Source organism: Phyllobates terribilis, unplaced genomic scaffold (assembly GCF_046119375.1).
Source record: "Phyllobates terribilis strain yellow unplaced genomic scaffold, ASM4611937v1 Scaffold_123__1_contigs__length_5148117, whole genome shotgun sequence".
NCBI classification, from domain to species: Eukaryota; Metazoa; Chordata; class Amphibia; order Anura; family Dendrobatidae; genus Phyllobates; species Phyllobates terribilis.
Window position 1 is genome coordinate 727,583 of NW_027362883.1, and position 25,134 is coordinate 752,716.

Here is a 25,134-nt window from a genome sequence, read left to right on the forward strand (position 1 = left end):
AGCAACTGTGCATTGCATTGCCATGTAATGTAATGAAATGCTATCTTTCTAGCTCTCCCTTTTTACTTCCTTTTGGATAAACAGACATATTAGGCAAGCATTTTGGAGCTTTCACCTAAATAACTACAGGTGGTGAGATAAGCTGCACAATATAATTGACCTTTCAGTATATTGTTGCACACACACCATCTATTTAGCAAATGCCCTTGTTATCAACAGCAGCCTTTTAAACTCACCTGAGCTAACAGGTATGTGCGCTGGTTACTCTGCTGCGCTTAAAATTTCTTTTTTGGTTTGCTACAATGCCTTTTCTGAAACGTTGTCTCCCTCTGCTGGAACACTGACTTCTTTCATTTAATGCCTGCAGACTATAAAAGAGAACCCAACCCAAAAAGTTTGGTTGATTAGTCTGTGGCATTCTGTTAAACTGTTGCTTATGGCGGTCTCTGTGAGCTTCTCAGCGACATTCAGCCAGCCAGGTATCCTGCCTGCAGTAGATGGAATGTGGCAATGGAACGCTGGCTGCGCGTGTCATAATAGGCTCTGAGCCTTTATATACCTGTGCACAGCAGCAGCCACCTTCAGTCTGCTGCTGGACAGCCAGCAGCAGCAGCAGCAGCAGGAGAGGTATGTAATCAGCAGCCCTCCTGCTAAGGGTAGACAGCTGCTCGTTCCACCCCACCCCCCGCCTTAATTGGTTCTCCTCCCTTCCAACGGTGTTGAGGCGGGTGGGAACAGCAGGGGGTGAAGGTGCTGTGTTTAAAGAGGTGGAGTTATGCAGATCTAAAACGCGTGGATTGCAGCAGCAGCAAGCCGAAAAGTGCAGGCATGTAAGGGATCTAGAGGTTGACAACATGTCTTCTTAACGGGAGTCCAGGAGCTCATCTCCACAAATGGACTTTTCAGGATCCTTGGGTGGCTCCGTAGTTTGAAACCAATTCTGGTTATCGCTTCTCGGCCTTTTGGCTAAGATCAAGTGTAGTATCTGTTCTTATCAGTTTAATATCTGATACGTCCCCTATCTGGGGACCATATATTAAATGGATTTTTAGAACAGGGAGATGGAAAAAGAGCTTGCTCTGTCCACTCCACGCATTGACCTGGTATTGCAGTATCTCCAGGACTGGTGCACCCCTTCTTTAATGCAGTTTCTAAAATCAGAAAGAATTGAATTCAATGTTTTTTGTTCATTTTGCTTGTTTGTCGGATTTTGGGATGGACTCTTTGGCTTTGCTTTTCTTCTCCTCATTGGATTTTTCATGTTCAAAGTTGCAGAAGCCAGATTACAAGCTCATTTTGGTTCAACTTCAGCAACTGTGCATTGCATTGCCATGTAATGTAATGAAATGCTATCTTTCTAGCTCTCCCTTTTTACTTCCTTTTGGATAAACAGACATATTAGGCAAGCATTTTGGAGCTTTCACCTAAATAACTACAGGTGGTGAGATAAGCTGCACAATATAATTGACCTTTCAGTATATTGTTGCACACACACCATCTATTTAGCAAATGCCCTTGTTATCAACAGCAGCCTTTTAAACTCACCTGAGCTAACAGGTATGTGCGCTGGTTACTCTGCTGCGCTTAAAATTTCTTTTTTGGTTTGCTACAATGCCTTTTCTGAAACGTTGTCTCCCTCTGCTGGAACACTGACTTCTTTCATTTAATGCCTGCAGACTATAAAAGAGAACCCAACCCAAAAAGTTTGGTTGATTAGTCTGTGGCATTCTGTTAAACTGTTGCTTATGGCGGTCTCTGTGAGCTTCTCAGCGACATTCAGCCAGCCAGGTATCCTGCCTGCAGTAGATGGAATGTGGCAATGGAACGCTGGCTGCGCGTGTCATAATAGGCTCTGAGCCTTTATATACCTGTGCACAGCAGCAGCCACCTTCAGTCTGCTGCTGGACAGCCAGCAGCAGCAGCAGGAGAGGTATGTAATCAGCAGCCCTCCTGCTAAGGGTAGACAGCTGCTCGTTCCACCCCACCCCCCGCCTTAATTGGTTCTCCTCCCTTCCAACGGTGTTGAGGCGGGTGGGAACAGCAGGGGGTGAAGGTGCTGTGTTTAAAGAGGTGGAGTTATGCAGATCTAAAACGCGTGGATTGCAGCAGCAGCAAGCCGAAAAGTGCAGGCATGTAAGGGATCTAGAGGTTGACAACATGTCTTCTTAACGGGAGTCCAGGAGCTCATCTCCACAAATGGACTTTTCAGGATCCTTGGGTGGCTCCGTAGTTTGAAACCAATTCTGGTTATCGCTTCTCGGCCTTTTGGCTAAGATCAAGTGTAGTATCTGTTCTTATCAGTTTAATATCTGATACGTCCCCTATCTGGGGACCATATATTAAATGGATTTTTAGAACAGGGAGATGGAAAAAGAGCTTGCTCTGTCCACTCCACGCATTGACCTGGTATTGCAGTATCTCCAGGACCGGTGCACCCCTTCTTTAATGCAGTTTCTAAAATCAGAAAGAATTGAATTCAATGTTTTTTGTTCATTTTGCTTGTTTGTCGGATTTTGGGATGGACTCTTTGGCTTTGCTTTTCTTCTCCTCATTGGATTTTTCATGTTCAAAGTTGCAGAAGCCAGATTACAAGCTCATTTTGGTTCAACTTCAGCAACTGTGCATTGCATTGCCATGTAATGTAATGAAATGCTATCTTTCTAGCTCTCCCTTTTTACTTCCTTTTGGATAAACAGACATATTAGGCAAGCATTTTGGAGCTTTCACCTAAATAACTACAGGTGGTGAGATAAGCTGCACAATATAATTGACCTTTCAGTATATTGTTGCACACACACCATCTATTTAGCAAATGCCCTTGTTATCAACAGCAGCCTTTTAAACTCACCTGAGCTAACAGGTATGTGCGCTGGTTACTCTGCTGCGCTTAAAATTTCTTTTTTGGTTTGCTACAATGCCTTTTCTGAAACGTTGTCTCCCTCTGCTGGAACACTGACTTCTTTCATTTAATGCCTGCAGACTATAAAAGAGAACCCAACCCAAAAAGTTTGGTTGATTAGTCTGTGGCATTCTGTTAAACTGTTGCTTATGGCGGTCTCTGTGAGCTTCTCAGCGACATTCAGCCAGCCAGGTATCCTGCCTGCAGTAGATGGAATGTGGCAATGGAACGCTGGCTGCGCGTGTCATAATAGGCTCTGAGCCTTTATATACCTGTGCACAGCAGCAGCCACCTTCAGTCTGCTGCTGGACAGCCAGCAGCAGCAGCAGCAGCAGGAGAGGTATGTAATCAGCAGCCCTCCTGCTAAGGGTAGACAGCTGCTCGTTCCACCCCACCCCCCGCCTTAATTGGTTCTCCTCCCTTCCAACGGTGTTGAGGCGGGTGGGAACAGCAGGGGGTGAAGGTGCTGTGTTTAAAGAGGTGGAGTTATGCAGATCTAAAACGCGTGGATTGCAGCAGCAGCAAGCCGAAAAGTGCAGGCATGTAAGGGATCTAGAGGTTGACAACATGTCTTCTTAACGGGAGTCCAGGAGCTCATCTCCACAAATGGACTTTTCAGGATCCTTGGGTGGCTCCGTAGTTTGAAACCAATTCTGGTTATCGCTTCTCGGCCTTTTGGCTAAGATCAAGTGTAGTATCTGTTCTTATCAGTTTAATATCTGATACGTCCCCTATCTGGGGACCATATATTAAATGGATTTTTAGAACAGGGAGATGGAAAAAGAGCTTGCTCTGTCCACTCCACGCATTGACCTGGTATTGCAGTATCTCCAGGACCGGTGCACCCCTTCTTTAATGCAGTTTCTAAAATCAGAAAGAATTGAATTCAATGTTTTTTGTTCATTTTGCTTGTTTGTCGGATTTTGGGATGGACTCTTTGGCTTTGCTTTTCTTCTCCTCATTGGATTTTTCATGTTCAAAGTTGCAGAAGCCAGATTACAAGCTCATTTTGGTTCAACTTCAGCAACTGTGCATTGCATTGCCATGTAATGTAATGAAATGCTATCTTTCTAGCTCTCCCTTTTTACTTCCTTTTGGATAAACAGACATATTAGGCAAGCATTTTGGAGCTTTCACCTAAATAACTACAGGTGGTGAGATAAGCTGCACAATATAATTGACCTTTCAGTATATTGTTGCACACACACCATCTATTTAGCAAATGCCCTTGTTATCAACAGCAGCCTTTTAAACTCACCTGAGCTAACAGGTATGTGCGCTGGTTACTCTGCTGCGCTTAAAATTTCTTTTTTGGTTTGCTACAATGCCTTTTCTGAAACGTTGTCTCCCTCTGCTGGAACACTGACTTCTTTCATTTAATGCCTGCAGACTATAAAAGAGAACCCAACCCAAAAAGTTTGGTTGATTAGTCTGTGGCATTCTGTTAAACTGTTGCTTATGGCGGTCTCTGTGAGCTTCTCAGCGACATTCAGCCAGCCAGGTATCCTGCCTGCAGTAGATGGAATGTGGCAATGGAACGCTGGCTGCGCGTGTCATAATAGGCTCTGAGCCTTTATATACCTGTGCACAGCAGCAGCCACCTTCAGTCTGCTGCTGGACAGCCAGCAGCAGCAGCAGCAGCAGGAGAGGTATGTAATCAGCAGCCCTCCTGCTAAGGGTAGACAGCTGCTCGTTCCACCCCACCCCCCGCCTTAATTGGTTCTCCTCCCTTCCAACGGTGTTGAGGCGGGTGGGAACAGCAGGGGGTGAAGGTGCTGTGTTTAAAGAGGTGGAGTTATGCAGATCTAAAACGCGTGGATTGCAGCAGCAGCAAGCCGAAAAGTGCAGGCATGTAAGGGATCTAGAGGTTGACAGCATGTCTTCTTAACGGGAGTCCAGGAGCTCATCTCCACAAATGGACTTTTCAGGATCCTTGGGTGGCTCCGTAGTTTGAAACCAATTCTGGTTATCGCTTCTCGGCCTTTTGGCACGATCTATCAGGTTTACCTGTGTGGTCTTGCCTGTGAGGTGCTCTTGGTACCCTTTCTCTCGGCCTCGGGGGATCGTTCCTCTTCGGAGGGACTTAACCCCCCTGCTGCTATTGGGAGGAAGGATTAGTCCGGGAGCAACGGGAAGGGATCCCATGAAGGCTTGCGCCTTTCAGAGAGAAGATTCGGTACGTTCCTGAGTGAAGGATGCCGGCAACGCTCACATATTCATCGGGTGATGCCCGGATGCGGAACACCGTGAGGATTGAAGTTGGAGCAGCATCGAGGATGGAGAAGAATTTGGACTACATCTGCCATAGGATTCTTCTTGGAGTTCTGGAGTTTCGGCGGGAAGACATATTCTGCTTCCAGGACAACGAGTACAAGGGGACTTACACCATCACCTTCAAGAGCCAGGGATGCTGTCAGCAACTCGTACAAAAGGTAAACGAGAAAAACTACTTAGATGAATTGGATGGACTAACCTTTTGTCTCTTGTATGCTTATGACGAGATCCCCATCGTGGTGCATTTCCCGAACCCCTTTGTGGAAGCTGCAGACATCACGACCTACCTTACCCGCTATTGTGATGATTTGAGATACCTGGGTACTGTGAAGAACGCGGTAGGCTTCTGGTGCGGCAAGAGAAGGTATATGGCCCGTCTAAAGAGGGACCTTAGTGGAGTGGGAGGAATGCTACACCCTCCCTCAACCTTCGTAATCGGTAAGAGCAGAGGCTACTTATTTTATCCTGGAATGCCAGTATGTTGCAGGAACTGTGGACAAATGGGTCATACCCAAACGTCCTGCACGGGCAGGAAAGTAGACCGCTGCAATAATTGCAGCTGTTACGGACATTTAATGAAGGACTGTCCCGCCGGGAGGAAATGTAATCTCTGCGGTGAGGCGGGGCACATGTTCCGAGGATGCCCCAACAGGACCAGGACCAGGACCTACGCAGAAGCTGCATCTTCTGAAGCTGAGCCGATGCGCCCACCGGTCTTCACTGGCAGGCCGGCGTCGGAGGGCGGTTCGAAGGGCGAGAAGGCTGGGATGGAGCAGGGAGCCGGAGGCCCCTCTGGGGCGGCCCCTGCATCGAAGTCCCATAACGATGGGCGGACCTCGCATGGACCGGAGCGGGGGGGTCCTCCTTCTGGGAGGGTATCCTCCGTATCGATGGTTCCCGATACCGATCCTGTTGGGCTGGAGGGTGGTGCCCCTGTGCGGTTGGCTACAGGGGACCACGCAGCGATGGCCTCAGGATCTTCCAGGGCGATTAGCCAGCCAGATGAGGGGGCTTTGCTTCTAGGTGGCGAACATCAGGAAATCTGTGTTGCTGATCTTGTCCTGATGGACCAGTCTCCCCCCCTGGATGAGGTGGAGGAAGAGGAGGACTGCACCAGTGACCTAGTGGAGTCTGCCCCGAAAAAGAGACGGAATGTCGAAGCCCCAGCGTCTCCTGGAATGTGGCTGGGAACCGTGACCTACGAGGGGGCAACCGCCGGCTCACAGAATATCGAGTCGTTTGGGTCCTCTAGCCCGGATGTCCTGGAGCAATTTGATATACAGGGCTTTGAGTCAGGTGTCCTCATGGAAGATCCACCACCCTGACCTATGAATGCCCACATTAAGACTTGTCTCACTGAATGTGAGGTCATTAAAGAGCCCAGTTCGTAGGGCTGCTCTATTTAAGTACTTAGAAACCACTGACTTTGACATATGTTTATTACAGGAATGCGGGATACAACATGCACTAAATTATAATGATATCAAGACAGATTGGAGACTGGGGCCCTCCATCTGGTCTGGCTCCAACGACAACAAGTCAGCAGGGGTGGGCTTCCTCTGTCGTGGGAGAAATATTACTATAAATGCTGTCACAGAAATAGTACCAGGCAGAGTGGTTTTAGTGCATTTTAAATTTAATGGTTTTATCCTACGTGTAATGAATGTTTATGCTCCCCCTGATAAGCAAGAGAGAATTAATTTATTTGGGATATTGCCATTGTACTGTACTGGGTCACCTCCCCTGATCGTAGGGGGTGATTTTAATTGTCTTTGTGCTAGTGAACAACGAGCGGGGGGTGACCCTTTACGCAAATTGGATAAGTCATGTCATCTATTGAAAGATTTTATAACTGATTTTAAATTATGCGATGCGTGGAGGTCACTCCTGCCGACGGACCCTGGTTACACGTGGTCCGGAAGAGGGGTGTCTTCCAGGATCGATTTTATTTTCCTATCAGATGATTTTAACCCTGTAAAATGTGTTTTAACATCAAATATATTTTCTGACCATAAGGGCTTGGAGGTGCACCTAGAATACCGGGATGAACAGAGGGTCAACAGGGGCCTCTGGCGTCTAAGTACTTACCTGCTGGAGGACCCTCTGATTCGACAAGACTTTGTTAAAGCCTATCAAGCCTGGCGGCGACAAAAACCTTCTGATGCCCCTATGGTAACCTGGTGGGAAATTTTGAAAAAAAAAGTCAGAATGTTTTTTATAAAAGCAGGGAGACGTAAAGCTAGAGAGAAAAAAAGATGTTTTAGTGATCTTAACACCAAACTACAAACACTTTTTAAATTCAAAGAGCTAGGGGTGGAGGTGGGAGATGATATTGCTAGCCTAAAAACTGAAATCCAGAACTGCATAGACACAAAGGGGAAAGAGATTATTTTTAACTCTAGAGTGCAGCACTTGGAGGAGGGGGAGAAGTGCTCTCGCTTCTTCTTCAAAAAAGTCATGGATAAAAGAGAAGTGATCACAAATCTAGAGGGTGAAACATCTATGCAGGGAATGTTGAATGCTACTTTTAACTTTTATAAGCATCTTTTTAGTAAAAAGTGTATAGATGAGTCCTTTTTATCTGATGCTCTTAATGATCTCGATTTTAAGTTAAATTTTACAGACCAGGAGTTTTTAGAACGCGATATTGTTTTAGAGGAATTATTTTATGTTTTTAAAAGTTTCTCTAAGGGCAAAGCACCTGGGTGTGATGGACTACCTGTAGAATTTTACCTTACTTTTTGGGACATTTTAAAAGAGGACCTTTTTATGCTTTTTAAAGAAGTTTTTATTTCTGAACAGTTGCCATTTTCGTGGAGGAGAGGAGTGGTGTCTTTGATATATAAAAAAGGTGACCGCAGTGCTCTAGCGAATTGGAGACCCATAACTCTCCTAAATGTTGATTACAAGGTACTTGCTAAGGTGGTTGCTGACCGGCTCAGGAGTGTCATTGCCAAACTGATCCGGCCTGAGCAGGTATGTAGTGTACCAGGCAGAAGTATTTCAGAGGTTTTAAACGTATTAAGGGATGTAATTTGGTATTCCAGAGACCGGGGTCAAAATGTAGCTCTTTTAGCCCTAGATTTTGAAAAAGCTTTCGATAGAGTCTCTCATACATTTCTTTTTAGAGTTTTAAAAAGAATGGGTATCCCTAATATGCTTTTAAATTGTATTAAGATTTTATATAAAAATTGTTTTAGTCAAATTTCTCTTAATGGCTTTTTAACAGATGGAGTTCCCCTTGAGTCCGGAGTGAAGCAGGGATGCCCCTTGTCGCCCATCCTGTTCATCTGCGCCATGGAGCCCCTGCTGAGCGCAATAAGAAAAGACAAAGTGATTAGAGGGGTTCCTGTTCCTGGCGGAGTTGGCAGTGATGTGAGAGTCTTTGGCTACATGGATGACGTGACGGTTGTGTGCGTGGACCCTGCTTCCCTCCGGAGGGCGGTGTTGCGCATTGATTTTTTTTCCCAGGCATCCGGTTTGAAACTTAATTTAAATAAATCTGAATGTCTGACTTTGGGATCCTGGGACACCGCCCAACTCCCGCAGCTCACTATAAAACGAGACAATGTAAAAATTCTTGGAGTTGTTTTTAACGAGGAGAATGTGGGAACTCAAAGCTGGGAGAATGTCATAGAAAAAATGTCAAAGAAAATATCATTTTGGGGTTTGAGGTCCCTAACAATGGAGGGGAAAATTTTAATTATAAAATCAGTGTTGTTACCCCTCATACTGTATATAGCTATGGTGTACCCCCCCTCTGATGTTTTAATTAAAAAAATGACTAGGATGATCTTTATGTTTTTATGGAACTCCAAAATGGAAAAATTAAGGCGAGAAATAATGAGGAAGAATAAAATGAACGGCGGAAGGGATGTCCCCGATTTACATATTTATTTGTATTTAAATTATTTCTGCTTTTGTTTCAAACATTTTAATGGTAATAGTGCGCTAAGTTATTTTTTAAAATATACTTGTGGGATGATTTTTAAAAGATGGTTTAAGTTGTCGTTGAATTCCCCTGTTTTACTATGCCCCCCCAAACACCAAGCAATCTTAGAAAAGACTGTTCGATTTTATAGCCTTGGTGATTTTAATATGGACATTTTTAAAGACCGCAAGAAGCTTTTATCTTTTCTGAGGAGGAATGAAGATGTGACCCCCATAGTAAATTTCTCAGAAGAGAGATCGAAGCAAGTTTGGAAGAATGTCTTCGGGAAATTCTTAGCAAATGGACATAAGGACATCGCATGGATGGTGGTCCACCAGTGCCTCCCCACCAGAGAGTTTCAACACAGGAGAGGCCTGGTGGCCAGAGCCAAATGCCCCAGAGATTCATGTGTTAATGACGAAACCACCTTGCACCTTATGTGGAATTGCCCATTTGCACAGGAACTTTGGCACAAAGTTGGGATTCTTTTAAAATGGACTTGCGGTTTAAGAGATTTTAACCATGAATATGTTTTATATGGCCTTTTTAAATGTCCGACCCCTCAACAGTATTGTATATGTTGGTGTATGATTAACTGTTTTAAAGACGCCCTTTGGAAGGCACGCAATATTTTACTTTTTAAACGTGATGCTATTTCTGTGAAGGATTGTCTTAAAATTGCTTTTAGCCAGATGTATATTTATTACTTAAGGGATGTCAAATGTATTGGGAGAAGGGATGCCAATCGTATATGGGGTTTTTATGGGTGGAATTCTGTGTTTTAATAATGTACTGTTTGTGTTGTTGTTTTTGATTGTAAACCATCTTTTACGCACTTAATAAAATATGTTGAAACCTGATCTGTTCTTATCAGTTTAATATCTGATACGTCCCCTATCTGGGGACCATATATTAAATGGATTTTTAGAACAGGGAGATGGAAAAAGAGCTTGCTCTGTCCACTCCACGCATTTACCTGGTATTGCAGTATCTCCAGGACCGGTGCACCCCTTCTTTAATGCAGTTTCTAAAATCAGAAAGAATTGAATTCAATGTTTTTTGTTCATTTTGCTTGTTTGTCGGATTTTGGGATGGACTCTTTGGCTTTGCTTTTCTTCTCCTCATTGGATTTTTCATGTTCAAAGTTGCAGAAGCCAGATTACAAGCTCATTTTGGTTCAACTTCAGCAACTGTGCATTGCATTGCCATGTAATGTAATGAAATGCTATCTTTCTAGCTCTCCCTTTTTACTTCCTTTTGGATAAACAGACATATTAGGCAAGCATTTTGGAGCTTTCACCTAAATAACTACAGGTGGTGAGATAAGCTGCACAATATAATTGACCTTTCAGTATATTGTTGCACACACACCATCTATTTAGCAAATGCCCTTGTTATCAACAGCAGCCTTTTAAACTCACCTGAGCTAACAGGTATGTGCGCTGGTTACTCTGCTGCGCTTAAAATTTCTTTTTTGGTTTGCTACAATGCCTTTTCTGAAACGTTGTCTCCCTCTGCTGGAACACTGACTTCTTTCATTTAATGCCTGCAGACTATAAAAGAGAACCCAACCCAAAAAGTTTGGTTGATTAGTCTGTGGCATTCTGTTAAACTGTTGCTTATGGCGGTCTCTGTGAGCTTCTCAGCGACATTCAGCCAGCCAGGTATCCTGCCTGCAGTAGATGGAATGTGGCAATGGAACGCTGGCTGCGCGTGTCATAATAGGCTCTGAGCCTTTATATACCTGTGCACAGCAGCAGCCACCTTCAGTCTGCTGCTGGACAGCCAGCAGCAGCAGCAGCAGCAGGAGAGGTATGTAATCAGCAGCCCTCCTGCTAAGGGTAGACAGCTGCTCGTTCCACCCCACCCCCCGCCTTAATTGGTTCTCCTCCCTTCCAACGGTGTTGAGGCGGGTGGGAACAGCAGGGGGTGAAGGTGCTGTGTTTAAAGAGGTGGAGTTATGCAGATCTAAAACGCGTGGATTGCAGCAGCAGCAAGCCGAAAAGTGCAGGCATGTAAGGGATCTAGAGGTTGACAACATGTCTTCTTAACGGGAGTCCAGGAGCTCATCTCCACAAATGGACTTTTCAGGATCCTTGGGTGGCTCCGTAGTTTGAAACCAATTCTGGTTATCGCTTCTCGGCCTTTTGGCTAAGATCAAGTGCAGTGATCTAACGGTTGTTGCCTTGGTCTCGGCTAGGAGGTGCCTGGGGTACCCGGCTTGTTGGCCTTGGGGGATCGCTCTCTCTTAACGGAGGGAGCTTCACCCCCTTGCTGCTATTGGCAAGTCGGATTAGTCCCCAGGCAACGAGAGGCTATCACCCTTGTCACTACTTCGGTAGGGGGCAACTGTTCCCACACATAGCTGTGGGGACAACATTGTGGAAGGACTTGAAGATGGAGGACGTAATGAAGTGGAATTGCTTACGCTTTTCTGCGAAGATGGACTGTTTGTTGGAGGAAGAAGAAGTTCTGGATTTGCTGGAGGAATATGGAGCAGTAGAAAAGAAGGATATCTTGTGCATGCAAGAGCTAAGGTACAAGAAGATGTATGATGTGACTTTACGCTTGGAGGAGAAATGTCTTCATTTCTTGAAGTGTTGGAATGGAGGGAAGGTTGGAGTGAAGCCACTTTTTTTGGGAAAACCAAGAACTGTGGTAGTAAGTATGGACGATCCTTTTGTGATAATGGAGGAAGTGCTGGAGTATTTAAAGAAGAAATGTGTGTTGGTAAAGTTCCAGAAGGACTATTTGAACAAAGTTGGAGTATGGAATGGAAAAAGACGATTTGTAGTATGGATGAAGAGAGAAGAAGAGTTGGTTATGGGAAAAATTGTGATAAATGGCAGGACTGGTTTCTGTTATATGGAAAAAGACAAGAAGAGTTTTGAAGAATGTAAAGAGGAGCAGAGAGAGTTGCAAGTAGTTAAAGAGAAAGAAGAAATTGTGAAAAAGAAGCAAGATTTGGTGAGAAGTAAAGACTCATTGTTAGAAGGAGTAAAGATTGAAGATTGTGCTGTGGGAGAAGAGGAGATACAAGTAAAGCAGATATTTGTAAGGAGAGAACTAAAGGAAAATGATAAAGAAAAGAGACGTAAGTCGGAGGACAAGAAAGAAGAGAAAGTAACATGTGATAGTGCTGAAGGTGAAAAGATTTTGTTGGAAGGTTTTTTGGATAGTGACTGGGATATGTGGGACAGGTCTTGGAGTAGGAAAAGACGTGGAAGGAAAAAAGCTTTGAGTTAATTGTTAATGTCTTGTAGGAAGGTTTTTTTGCTGATGTAAGATTGTTTTATGTTTGTTAAATTTATTAAGTATTATTATTAAATTTTCTTATAAAAAAAAAAAAAAAAAAGTTGAATTCGGATGATGAAGGCGTAGGCGACATTTTTGTTGTCCATGCATATGGAATTTAATTTATGTCGCGTCTTCTGACGCATTCAATTAAAAAAAAATCTGTTCTTATCAGTTTAATATCTGATACGTCCCCTATCTGGGGACCATATATTAAATGGATTTTTAGAACAGGGAGATGGAAAAAGAGCTTGCTCTGTCCACTCCACGCATTGACCTGGTATTGCAGTATCTCCAGGACCGGTGCACCCCTTCTTTAATGCAGTTTCTAAAATCAGAAAGAATTGAATTCAATGTTTTTTGTTCATTTTGCTTGTTTGTCGGATTTTGGGATGGACTCTTTGGCTTTGCTTTTCTTCTCCTCATTGGATTTTTCATGTTCAAAGTTGCAGAAGCCAGATTACAAGCTCATTTTGGTTCAACTTCAGCAACTGTGCATTGCATTGCCATGTAATGTAATGAAATGCTATCTTTCTAGCTCTCCCTTTTTACTTCCTTTTGGATAAACAGACATATTAGGCAAGCATTTTGGAGCTTTCACCTAAATAACTACAGGTGGTGAGATAAGCTGCACAATATAATTGACCTTTCAGTATATTGTTGCACACACACCATCTATTTAGCAAATGCCCTTGTTATCAACAGCAGCCTTTTAAACTCACCTGAGCTAACAGGTATGTGCGCTGGTTACTCTGCTGCGCTTAAAATTTCTTTTTTGGTTTGCTACAATGCCTTTTCTGAAACGTTGTCTCCCTCTGCTGGAACACTGACTTCTTTCATTTAATGCCTGCAGACTATAAAAGAGAACCCAACCCAAAAAGTTTGGTTGATTAGTCTGTGGCATTCTGTTAAACTGTTGCTTATGGCGGTCTCTGTGAGCTTCTCAGCGACATTCAGCCAGCCAGGTATCCTGCCTGCAGTAGATGGAATGTGGCAATGGAACGCTGGCTGCGCGTGTCATAATAGGCTCTGAGCCTTTATATACCTGTGCACAGCAGCAGCCACCTTCAGTCTGCTGCTGGACAGCCAGCAGCAGCAGCAGGAGAGGTATGTAATCAGCAGCCCTCCTGCTAAGGGTAGACAGCTGCTCGTTCCACCCCACCCCCCGCCTTAATTGGTTCTCCTCCCTTCCAACGGTGTTGAGGCGGGTGGGAACAGCAGGGGGTGAAGGTGCTGTGTTTAAAGAGGTGGAGTTATGCAGATCTAAAACGCGTGGATTGCAGCAGCAGCAAGCCGAAAAGTGCAGGCATGTAAGGGATCTAGAGGTTGACAACATGTCTTCTTAACGGGAGTCCAGGAGCTCATCTCCACAAATGGACTTTTCAGGATCCTTGGGTGGCTCCGTAGTTTGAAACCAATTCTGGTTATCGCTTCTCGGCCTTTTGGCTAAGATCAAGTGTAGTATCTGTTCTTATCAGTTTAATATCTGATACGTCCCCTATCTGGGGACCATATATTAAATGGATTTTTAGAACAGGGAGATGGAAAAAGAGCTTGCTCTATCCACTCCACGCATTGACCTGGTATTGCAGTATCTCCAGGACCGGTGCACCCCTTCTTTAATGCAGTTTCTAAAATCAGAAAGAATTGAATTCAATGTTTTTTGTTCATTTTGCTTGTTTGTCGGATTTTGGGATGGACTCTTTGGCTTTGCTTTTCTTCTCCTCATTGGATTTTTCATGTTCAAAGTTGCAGAAGCCAGATTACAAGCTCATTTTGGTTCAACTTCAGCAACTGTGCATTGCATTGCCATGTAATGTAATGAAATGCTATCTTTCTATCTCTCCCTTTTTACTTCCTTTTGGATAAACAGACATATTAGGCAAGCATTTTGGAGCTTTCACCTAAATAACTACAGGTGGTGAGATAAGCTGCACAATATAATTGACCTTTCAGTATATTGTTGCACACACACCATCTATTTAGCAAATGCCCTTGTTATCAACAGCAGCCTTTTAAACTCACCTGAGCTAACAGGTATGTGCGCTGGTTACTCTGCTGCGCTTAAAATTTCTTTTTTGGTTTGCTACAATGCCTTTTCTGAAACGTTGTCTCCCTCTGCTGGAACACTGACTTCTTTCATTTAATGCCTGCAGACTATAAAAGAGAACCCAACCCAAAAAGTTTGGTTGATTAGTCTGTGGCATTCTGTTAAACTGTTGCTTATGGCGGTCTCTGTGAGCTTCTCAGCGACATTCAGCCAGCCAGGTATCCTGCCTGCAGTAGATGGAATGTGGCAATGGAACGCTGGCTGCGCGTGTCATAATAGGCTCTGAGCCTTTATATACCTGCGCACAGCAGCAGCCACCTTCAGTCTGCTGCTGGACAGCCAGCAGCAGCAGCAGGAGAGGTATGTAATCAGCAGCCCTCCTGCTAAGGGTAGACAGCTGCTCGTTCCACCCCACCCCCCGCCTTAATTGGTTCTCCTCCCTTCCAACGGTGTTGAGGCGGGTGGGAACAGCAGGGGGTGAAGGTGCTGTGTTTAAAGAGGTGGAGTTATGCAGATCTAAAACGCGTGGATTGCAGCAGCAGCAAGCCGAAAAGTGCAGGCATGTAAGGGATCTAGAGGTTGACAACATGTCTTCTTAACGGGAGTCCAGGAGCTCATCTCCACAAATGGACTTTTCAGGATCCTTGGGTGGCTCCGTAGTTTGAAACCAATTCTGGTTATCGCTTCTCGGCCTTTTGGCTAAGATCAAGTGTAGTATCTGTTCTTATCAGTTTAATATCTGATACGTCCCCTATCTGGGGACCATATATTAAATGGATTTTTAGAACAGGGAGATGGAAAAAGAGCTTGCTCTGTCCACTCCACGCATTGACCTGGTATTGCAGTATCTCCAGGACCGGTGCACCCCTTCTTTAATGCAGTTTCTAAAATCAGAAAGAATTGAATTCAATGTTTTTTGTTCATTTTGCTTGTTTGTCGGATTTTGGGATGGACTCTTTGGCTTTGCTTTTCTTCTCCTCATTGGATTTTTCATGTTCAAAGTTGCAGAAGCCAGATTACAAGCTCATTTTGGTTCAACTTCAGCAACTGTGCATTGCATTGCCATGTAATGTAATGAAATGCTATCTTTCTAGCTCTCCCTTTTTACTTCCTTTTGGATAAACAGACATATTAGGCAAGCATTTTGGAGCTTTCACTTAAATAACTACAGGTGGTGAGATAAGCTGCACAATATAATTGACCTTTCAGTATATTGTTGCACACACACCATCTATTTAGCAAATGCCCTTGTTATCAACAGCAGCCTTTTAAACTCACCTGAGCTAACAGGTATGTGCGCTGGTTACTCTGCTGCGCTTAAAATTTCTTTTTTGGTTTGCTACAATGCCTTTTCTGAAACGTTGTCTCCCTCTGCTGGAACACTGACTTCTTTCATTTAATGCCTGCAGACTATAAAAGAGAACCCAACCCAAAAAGTTTGGTTGATTAGTCTGTGGCATTCTGTTAAACTGTTGCTTATGGCGGTCTCTGTGAGCTTCTCAGCGACATTCAGCCAGCCAGGTATCCTGCCTGCAGTAGATGGAATGTGGCAATGGAACGCTGGCTGCGCGTGTCATAATAGGCTCTGAGCCTTTATATACCTGTGCACAGCAGCAGCCACCTTCAGTCTGCTGCTGGACAGCCAGCAGCAGCAGCAGCAGCAGGAGAGGTATGTAATCAGCAGCCCTCCTGCTAAGGGTAGACAGCTGCTCGTTCCACCCCACCCCCCGCCTTAATTGGTTCTCCTCCCTTCCAACGGTGTTGAGGCGGGTGGGAACAGCAGGGGGTGAAGGTGCTGTGTTTAAAGAGGTGGAGTTATGCAGATCTAAAACGCGTGGATTGCAGCAGCAGCAAGCCGAAAAGTGCAGGCATGTAAGGGATCTAGAGGTTGACAACATGTCTTCTTAACGGGAGTCCAGGAGCTCATCTCCACAAATGGACTTTTCAGGATCCTTGGGTGGCTCCGTAGTTTGAAACCAATTCTGGTTATCGCTTCTCGGCCTTTTGGCTAAGATCAAGTGCTTTATTGCAGGAGATTGTGGTTGAAGGGCACTCGGGTACCCCTCTCCTTGGCCTGGCAGGATCGTCCACTTTGGTGGACTTAACCTGCTTGCTGCTATTAGGGAGAGGGCTTAGTCCCAGGGTAACGAGTTGCGATCCCCCAGCTTCCAGGTGTTTTTCGCTGCAAGAACACTGGGAGCGCAGATTGCAAGCGGCTGCAATTTGCAACCTTGTTGCGTTTTTCCATGGAGGTTTACCCTAACCTCGTGCCTCTTTATGCGAGGCTAAAAAACTCTATCCGAGTTCACTTCACGGCGGGTGGCTCGGATATGAGGAAATTAGGGTATGTAGTCCAGGACGTGCTCAGGAACCTTCTTGGCGTACAAAGGAATGAAATTCTCTCCATCCAGGATTATCCCAGAAGAGGTGACTATGACATCACATTCACCGGAGAAGGTATTTTTAGAGATGTACTAGAAAAGTTAAAAAAAGTTGAAAATAGTCCTGTTTTGAAAGGGATACAAATTGTTGAGCACGTCCTGGATGAGGTAAGACTGGTTATTGTAAAAATATTTTCGCCCTTTGTTTCTGCTCCAGAAGTAATGTCATTTCTAGCAATTTATTTTAAAAGTGTTAAATGTATTGGGAAGATATTAAACGAATATAACATATGGACATCTAAGTGGAAATTCCTTGTGAAGTGTACAAGAGATCCAAATACACCAGGTGGTATACGGCTCCCCCCTGCCCGTTTCAAAATTGGGCAAACAAATGGGGATTTCTTCTTTTCTGGGATGCCAGTATATTGCAGAAATTGTGGGCGCTATGGTCATTCAAAAGAAAACTGTCATGTATCATGTAGAAATTGTGCTAGTGAAGAACATGAGACAAAAGAATGCCCTAAGGAAAAGAAATGCAGTTTTTGCCAGACTCCAGGTCACTTTTATTTTTCTTGTCCTCACAGATTTCGGGAAGATGAGCAAAAGGGGAAGTCCAAGACGTCCGACCAAGGACCAAAAGATCAGACCACCCCTCAGGAGGAGGAACAACAACCTGGAGCCTCTGGAGACAATAAGGGCGTACCAAATAGTGAAGTGTCTCCAGAGTCTATGACAGGTAAAATACCAAATCCCAAAACCTGGCTGCAGGACCTGCGGGAGTCCAAAAGGAGGGCTGAGAAGGAGCAGAAGGGCACTACTGGTAAGGTCAAAAGGGACCGGCAAAAGGCCGACACAGAAGCCCATGCCCAGTCTGGGTCTCCTAGTGCTGAGGGCGCTGAGTGAATAAAGGTGGGTCCTAAGAAAAAGAAAAAGGGTGGTTCGGAGGAGGCAGCAGGAGGTGAACAGATGGACACTTCTCCAGAAGGGGACGTGGACGCTGGACCCTCAGGGGTTTCGGTCTCCGCTGCTACAGGTGGGGACCGGGATCTTGCTGCCTCTGAAGAGTCAGAGGCTCTGCCTTGTGCGCAACCTCCTCCTATAGGACGACCTTCTACAGGTCAAACAGGGGCGGCGGAACCCCTCGGGGACCCACCTGATGAGGAACTGCATGGCCAGCCAATGGAGACCCAGCGGGTTCTGCCAGCCAGCCCTCCGAGCTATGCCAGTGTAGCGTCGGGTTTATATAAATGTGGTAATCTTTCCTCCTCCACGGAGACTCTCGTGACGATACTATCAGATGAGGAGGGAGGCGCAAGCCCAGTGGTCTGATCAGGTTCATCGGACAGGTAAATCCGTTGCTCTTAGTTACCTAAGTAAAATTTCTACATTTTCTAATGATGGCTGAACACAAAGGTATTTCCCTCAACGTGAGAGGCATAAAATCTAACACGAGAAGAACTGCTCTTTTTAATTTTTTTACGTGTTTTACTGCATCTGTATTTTTTCTGCAAGAATGTAATATCCCACATGAAATGTCATATCAAAAATATAAAGATGAGTGGAAGTGTGGGCCATCTGTCTGGTCCGGATCGAATGCTGCAGGATCAGCGGGTGTAGCCATACTTTTTAAAGGGAACGTTTTAATTGATTTTATTCAGGAAATTTTACCAGGTCGTATTTTATTAGTGAAAGCTTTTATTGATGGTATTAGATGGCAGTTTTTAAATTTTTATGGATCCCCAGAGAAAAATGAAAGAGCCGAAATGCTTGATCTTTTACCATTATTTATTAATAACTCTGAACCTTTTATCTTAGCAGGGGATTTTAATTGTGTTTTAAAAGGTGAAAACCGGCGCTCCAGCTCTGTAAGCAGGAACTACGATAAAACCTCAGGTATGCTACATGATATAGTCAAAGATGCTAAATTGATAGACATATATAAAGAGTGTCATAGTGACAGCCCAGAGGACGCCGGTTTCACTTGGAGCAATGCTAATTGTAGCTCTAGGATTGATTTTATTTTTGGTTCAGATAAGACAATACCTGCCAAATGTGAAGTTTTAACTAATATATTTTCAGACCATAAACTTTTATCCTTTACCATAAAAGTAAATGACAACAAAAAATGTGGTAAGAAAAGCTGGAAAATGAACGTATCCCTTTTAACCGACCCGCAGATTTTATCAGAATTTTTTGAGTTTTATAGGAAATGTAGAAAAGGGAAAAAAACAAATGAGACTATGAGTGTATGGTGGGATAGAATGAAAGTAAAAATAAAAGACTTTTTTATTAAAAAGAGTATATGTAGAGCCAAAGAAAAATATGAAGAATATAGAATTTTAAATACCCGCCTACAAACATTATTTAAGCTCAGAGACAATGGGATAGATGTACAACTTGATATTTCAAACTTAAAAGAAGAGATTTCAAAATGGCTAGAACAAAAAGGAAAAGAGATAATTTTTCGTTCTAGAGTACAACATATAGAAGAAAATGAAAAGTGTTCCAGATATTTTTTTAGGAAAAATAAAAAAGAAAAAGTGATAATTGACCATATAGATGGTGAGAATAATATAAAAAATATGCTGGGTAAAGTTGAGGTTTTTTTTTCTAATCTTTTTAATGGAAAAAATATAGATAATAAATTAATGGATGATTCGCTGCAAGGACTAACAGCTGTTTTAGATCCCGCATCCCAAGAGTTTTTATCCCAAGTTTTAACGGAACAAGAAGTGTTAAAAACTATTAAAAGTTTTAAAACTGGAAAGGTCCCTGGTCCTGATGGCATCCCAATAGAATTTTATGTATGTTTTTATGATATTTTAAAAGATGATTTGTTTTATTTGTTTACTGAGGTTTTTAATAATAAGGTTTTATTAAATTCCTGGAAGAAAGGTGAAGTCTCCCTCCTATACAAAAAAGGTGATAAATCAAAATTAGAAAACTGGAGACCAATAACACTTTTAAATTGTGACTATAAAATAATGGCTAAAATTTGTGCAAATCGTCTAAAAGAAGTCATCAGCAAAGTTATTCATTCTAATCAAGTGTGTGGGGTGCCGGGGCGCAGTATATGGGACAATCTGAATTTAGTGAAAGACTGTATTGAGGATGTGAAAGACAGAAAGGGGAAAATGGCGATTTTATCTATTGATTTTGAAAAAGCATTTGACCGTGTCTCACACTTTTATCTTTTTAAAGTTTTAGAGAAAATGGGCATACCAGAAGGGTTTTTACTATCGCTTAAAGCATTTTACAAGGATTGTACAAGTAAGATTTTAGTGAATGGTTTTAAGACACAAGAGGTATTTTTACGGTCAGGGGTGAAACAGGGATGCCCTCTGTCCCCCCTACTGTTTATCTGTGCACTGGAACCAATGTTATGTGCAATACGCCAAAATAAACAGATATGCGGTGTCCCTCTGCCTGGAAGCGGTGGTTTGGAGGCCAAGGTTGTAGGCTACATGGATGACGTGGCGGTCTTGTGTACAGATGCACCATCACTTACGGCCACTCTCCATCAAGTGCAATCCTTTTGCCTAGCTTCTGGTTTTAAAATCAATTTTAATAAGTGTAACATTTTAAGTGTTGGGGGGATGATTTTACGTGATGTACCAATTAATGTCTCCGAATCCATTTCCATTTTAGGTATATCATTCACTGAAAATAATGATGGTTATAATAGTTGGGAAACAGTTACACAGAAAGTAAATACGAAAATATGTATGTGGAACATGAGGAGACTTACAATGGAGGGTAAAGTATTGGTTTTAAAGATGGTGATTTTACCTCTTTTATTGTATCTTAGCATGGTTTTCCCCCCGCCTGTTAATGTTTTAAAAAAGATAACCAAAACCTGTTTTACCTTCTTTTGGAACTCAAAAATGGAAAAGCTGAAAAGAGAAATCGTGATGAAATCAAAAGTAAAAGGTGGTAAAGATTTTCCAGATTTTAATAGGTTTCTTTTAATCCATCTGTTCGTTTACTGTTTTAATGCCCTTTTTAAGAATCACTATTGGTCCTTTTTTATGCGTTTTAATACAGGATTTTTTATGAGAAAGTTTGGATGGTATGAAATTAATATATCTGTGCCCCATGCTTTTAATTTGTCGACGCATTATGAGATTTTAAGGAAAATAGTGTCCGATTTTAATTTAGGGACTAAGAAAATAGAGGAATTAAGAAATAGTAAGAAACTAATTAAAGAAATACGTAAAAGTGAGGAAATATGTAATGTTGACAGATATGATGATGACAAATCTATGTCTATCTGGAAAATGATTAACGTTTTTTATCTTTTTAATGAACAGAGAGATCTGGCTTGGAGTTGCATGCACCGCTGTCTTCCTTGCCGGGCATTCCAATACAGAAGAGGATTTGTGAGGTCTGCCATCTGCCCAAGAGCCGGATGCCAAGATGAGGAAACGGTGGAACATCTATTATGGACATGTAATTTTGCAAAGGATTTCTGGAGAAGACTGCTCCCCCTACTGGAAAGGGTGGCAGACCTCAAGGACTTTACATATAAAACTGTGCTATACGGACTTATGGAATGCCCCACAATGGACCAGTACACAATGGCTTGGAAGACAGTGAACTGCGCCAAGTCATCTCTCTGGAAAGCGCGCAACATTGCTATTTTTAAACAAGATGTTTTATCAGTGAATGATGTTTTAAGTTTATGTTTATGTGAAATGTATACTTATTATTTAATTGACAAAAAGAAGAATTTACATATTTCCAAAAAATGGCTTGTTGACCAATGGAACCTAATTATTTAAAATCTTTGTATTTTTTTGTTTTGTAAATTTCATTTGTCTTTTAACGTTTGGTATTTGTGTAATTATGCTTGTAATTTGTTAAAGTTTTAATAAATGGTTTTATCCCTCTGCAGGGGATAGCCAAATTAAAAAAAAATCTGTTCTTATCAGTTTAATATCTGATACGTCCCCTATCTGGGGACCATATATTAAATGGATTTTTAGAACAGGGAGATGGAAAAAGAGCTTGCTCTGTCCACTCCACGCATTGACCTGGTATTGCAGTATCTCCAGGACCGGTGCACCCCTTCTTTAATGCAGTTTCTAAAATCAGAAAGAATTGAATTCAATGTTTTTTGTTCATTTTGCTTGTTTGTCGGATTTTGGGATGGACTCTTTGGCTTTGCTTTTCTTCTCCTCATTGGATTTTTCATGTTCAAAGTTGCAGAAGCCAGATTACAAGCTCATTTTGGTTCAACTTCAGCAACTGTGCATTGCATTGCCATGTAATGTGATGCAATGCTATCTTTCTAGCTCTCCCTTTTTACTTCCTTTTGGATAAACAGACATATTAGGCAAGCATTTTGGAGCTTTCACCTAAATAACTACAGGTGGTGAGATAAGCTGCACAATATAATTGACCTTTCAGTATATTGTTGCACACACACCATCTATTTAGCAAATGCCCTTGTTATCAACAGCAGCCTTTTAAACTCACCTGAGCTAACAGGTATGTGCGCTGGTTACTCTGCTGCGCTTAAAATTTCTTTTTTGGTTTGCTACAATGCCTTTTCTGAAACGTTGTCTCCTTCTGCTGGAACACTGACTTCTTTCATTTAATGCCTGCAGACTATAAAAGAGAACCCAACCCAAAAAGTTTGGTTGATTAGTCTGTGGCATTCTGTTAAACTGTTGCTTATGGCGGTCTCTGTGAGCTTCTCAGCGACATTCAGCCAGCCAGGTATCCTGCCTGCAGTAGATGGAATGTGGCAATGGAACGCTGGCTGCGCGTGTCATAATAGGCTCTGAGCCTTTATATAACTGTGCACAGCAGCAGCCACCTTCAGTCTGCTGCTGGACAGCCAGCAGCAGCAGCAGGAGAGGTATGTAATCAGGAGCCCTCCTGCTAAGGGTAGACAGCTGCTCGTTCCACCCCACCCCCCGCCTTAATTGGTTCTCCTCCCTTCCAACGGTGTTGAGGCGGGTGGGAACAGCAGGGGGTGAAGGTGCTGTGTTTAAAGAGGTGGAGTTATGCAGATCTAAAACGCGTGGATTGCAGCAGCAGCAAGCCGAAAAGTGCAGGCATGTAAGGGATCTAGAGGTTGACAACATGTCTTCTTAACGGGAGTCCAGGAGCTCATCTCCACAAATGGACTTTTCAGGATCCTTGGGTGGCTCCGTAGTTTGAAACCAATTCTGGTTATCGCTTCTCGGCCTTTTGGCTAAGATCAAGTGTAGTATCTGTTCTTATCAGTTTAATATCTGATACGTCCCCTATCTGGGGACCATATATTAAATGGATTTTTAGAACAGGGAGATGGAAAAAGAGCTTGCTCTGTCCACTCCACGCATTGACCTGGTATTGCAGTATCTCCAGGACCGGTGCACCCCTTCTTTAATGCAGTTTCTAAAATCAGAAAGAATTGAATTCAATATTTTTTGTTCATTTTGCTTGTTTGTCGGATTTTGGGATGGACTCTTTGGCTTTGCTTTTCTTCTCCTCATTGGATTTTTCATGTTCAAAGTTGCAGAAGCCAGATTACAAGCTCATTTTGGTTCAACTTCAGCAACTGTGCATTGCATTGCCATGTAATGTGATGCAATGCTATTTTTCTAGCTCTCCCTTTTTACTTCCTTTTGGATAAACAGACATATTAGGCAAGCATTTTGGAGCTTTCACCTAAATAACTACAGGTGGTGAGATAAGCTGCACAATATAATTGACCTTTCAGTATATTGTTGCACACACACCATCTATTTAGCAAATGCCCTTGTTATCAACAGCAGCCTTTTAAACTCACCTGAGCTAACAGGTATGTGCGCTGGTTACTCTGCTGCGCTTAAAATTTCTTTTTTGGTTTGCTACAATGCCTTTTCTGAAACGTTGTCTCCTTCTGCTGGAACACTGACTTCTTTCATTTAATGCCTGCAGACTATAAAAGAGAACCCAACCCAAAAAGTTTGGTTGATTAGTCTGTGGCATTCTGTTAAACTGTTGCTTATGGCGGTCTCTGTGAGCTTCTCAGTGACATTCAGCCAGCCAGGTATCCTGCCTGCAGTAGATGGAATGTGGCAATGGAACGCTGGCTGCGCGTGTCATAATAGGCTCTGAGCCTTTATATACCTGTGCACAGCAGCAGCCACCTTCAGTCTGCTGCTGGACAGCCAGCAGCAGCAGCAGCAGGAGAGGTATGTAATCAGGAGCCCTCCTGCTAAGGGTAAACAGCTGCTCGTTCCACCCCACCCCCCGCCTTAATTGGTTCTCCTCCCTTCCAACGGTGTTGAGGCGGGTGGGAACAGCAGGGGGTGAAGGTGCTGTGTTTAAAGAGGTGGAGTTATGCAGATCTAAAACGCGTGGATTGCAGCAGCAGCAAGCCGAAAAGTGCAGGCATGTAAGGGATCTAGAGGTTGACAACATGTCTTCTTAACGGGAGTCCAGGAGCTCATCTCCACAAATGGACTTTTCAGGATCCTTGGGTGGCTCCGTAGTTTGAAACCAATTCTGGTTATCGCTTCTCGGCCTTTTGGCTAAGATCAAGTGTAGTATCTGTTCTTATCAGTTTAATATCTGATACGTTCCCTATCTGGGGACCATATATTAAATGGATTTTTAGAACAGGGAGATGGAAAAAGAGCTTGCTCTGTCCACTCCACGCATTGACCTGGTATTGCAGTATCTCCAGGACCGGTGCACCCCTTCTTTAATGCAGTTTCTAAAATCAGAAAGAATTGAATTCAATGTTTTTTGTTCATTTTGCTTGTTTGTCGGATTTTGGGATGGACTCTTTGGCTTTGCTTTTCTTCTCCTCATTGGATTTTTCATGTTCAAAGTTGCAGAAGCCAGATTACAAGCTCATTTTGGTTCAACTTCAGCAACTGTGCATTGCATTGCCATGTAATGTGATGCAATGCTATCTTTCTAGCTCTCCCTTTTTACTTCCTTTTGGATAAACAGACATATTAGGCAAGCATTTTGGAGCTTTCACCTAAATAACTACAGGTGGTGAGATAAGCTGCACAATATAATTGACCTTTCAGTATATTGTTGCACACACACCATCTATTTAGCAAATGCCCTTGTTATCAACAGCAGCCTTTTAAACTCACCTGAGCTAACAGGTATGTGCGCTGGTTACTCTGCTGCGCTTAAAATTTCTTTTTTGGTTTGCTACAATGCCTTTTCTGAAACGTTGTCTCCTTCTGCTGGAACACTGACTTCTTTCATTTAATGCCTGCAGACTATAAAAGAGAACCCAACCCAAAAAGTTTGGTTGATTAGTCTGTGGCATTCTGTTAAACTGTTGCTTATGGCGGTCTCTGTGAGC

The 25,134-nt window shown here is 43.1% G+C and overlaps 10 non-coding genes across 10 annotated transcripts; all 10 read left to right on the forward strand.

The window, feature by feature from the left end:
• The first annotated feature begins 946 nt into the window (after window positions 1–946).
• Window positions 947–1,137, forward strand: LOC141202249 (U2 spliceosomal RNA). Its single transcript, XR_012273528.1, has one exon. It is a non-coding gene; the product is annotated as a U2 spliceosomal RNA (small nuclear RNA).
• A 1,112-nt stretch (window positions 1,138–2,249) lies between these two features.
• Window positions 2,250–2,440, forward strand: LOC141202973 (U2 spliceosomal RNA). Its single transcript, XR_012274118.1, has one exon. It is a non-coding gene; the product is annotated as a U2 spliceosomal RNA (small nuclear RNA).
• A 1,118-nt stretch (window positions 2,441–3,558) lies between these two features.
• On the forward strand, window positions 3,559–3,749 carry LOC141202974 (U2 spliceosomal RNA). Its single transcript, XR_012274119.1, has one exon. It is a non-coding gene; the product is annotated as a U2 spliceosomal RNA (small nuclear RNA).
• Window positions 3,750–9,927: 6,178 nt separating this feature from the next.
• LOC141202636 (U2 spliceosomal RNA) lies at window positions 9,928–10,117 on the forward strand. The gene has a single exon (XR_012273862.1). It is a non-coding gene; the product is annotated as a U2 spliceosomal RNA (small nuclear RNA).
• Window positions 10,118–12,523: 2,406 nt separating this feature from the next.
• On the forward strand, window positions 12,524–12,712 carry LOC141202526 (U2 spliceosomal RNA). Its single transcript, XR_012273795.1, has one exon. It is a non-coding gene; the product is annotated as a U2 spliceosomal RNA (small nuclear RNA).
• A 1,112-nt stretch (window positions 12,713–13,824) lies between these two features.
• On the forward strand, window positions 13,825–14,015 carry LOC141202821 (U2 spliceosomal RNA). The gene has a single exon (XR_012273973.1). It is a non-coding gene; the product is annotated as a U2 spliceosomal RNA (small nuclear RNA).
• A 1,112-nt stretch (window positions 14,016–15,127) lies between these two features.
• Window positions 15,128–15,318, forward strand: LOC141202975 (U2 spliceosomal RNA). The gene has a single exon (XR_012274120.1). It is a non-coding gene; the product is annotated as a U2 spliceosomal RNA (small nuclear RNA).
• A 6,393-nt stretch (window positions 15,319–21,711) lies between these two features.
• Window positions 21,712–21,899, forward strand: LOC141202550 (U2 spliceosomal RNA). The gene has a single exon (XR_012273807.1). It is a non-coding gene; the product is annotated as a U2 spliceosomal RNA (small nuclear RNA).
• Window positions 21,900–23,011: 1,112 nt separating this feature from the next.
• LOC141202976 (U2 spliceosomal RNA) lies at window positions 23,012–23,202 on the forward strand. The gene has a single exon (XR_012274121.1). It is a non-coding gene; the product is annotated as a U2 spliceosomal RNA (small nuclear RNA).
• Window positions 23,203–24,317: 1,115 nt separating this feature from the next.
• Window positions 24,318–24,508, forward strand: LOC141202275 (U2 spliceosomal RNA). Its single transcript, XR_012273553.1, has one exon. It is a non-coding gene; the product is annotated as a U2 spliceosomal RNA (small nuclear RNA).
• The last annotated feature ends 626 nt before the right edge of the window (window positions 24,509–25,134 follow it).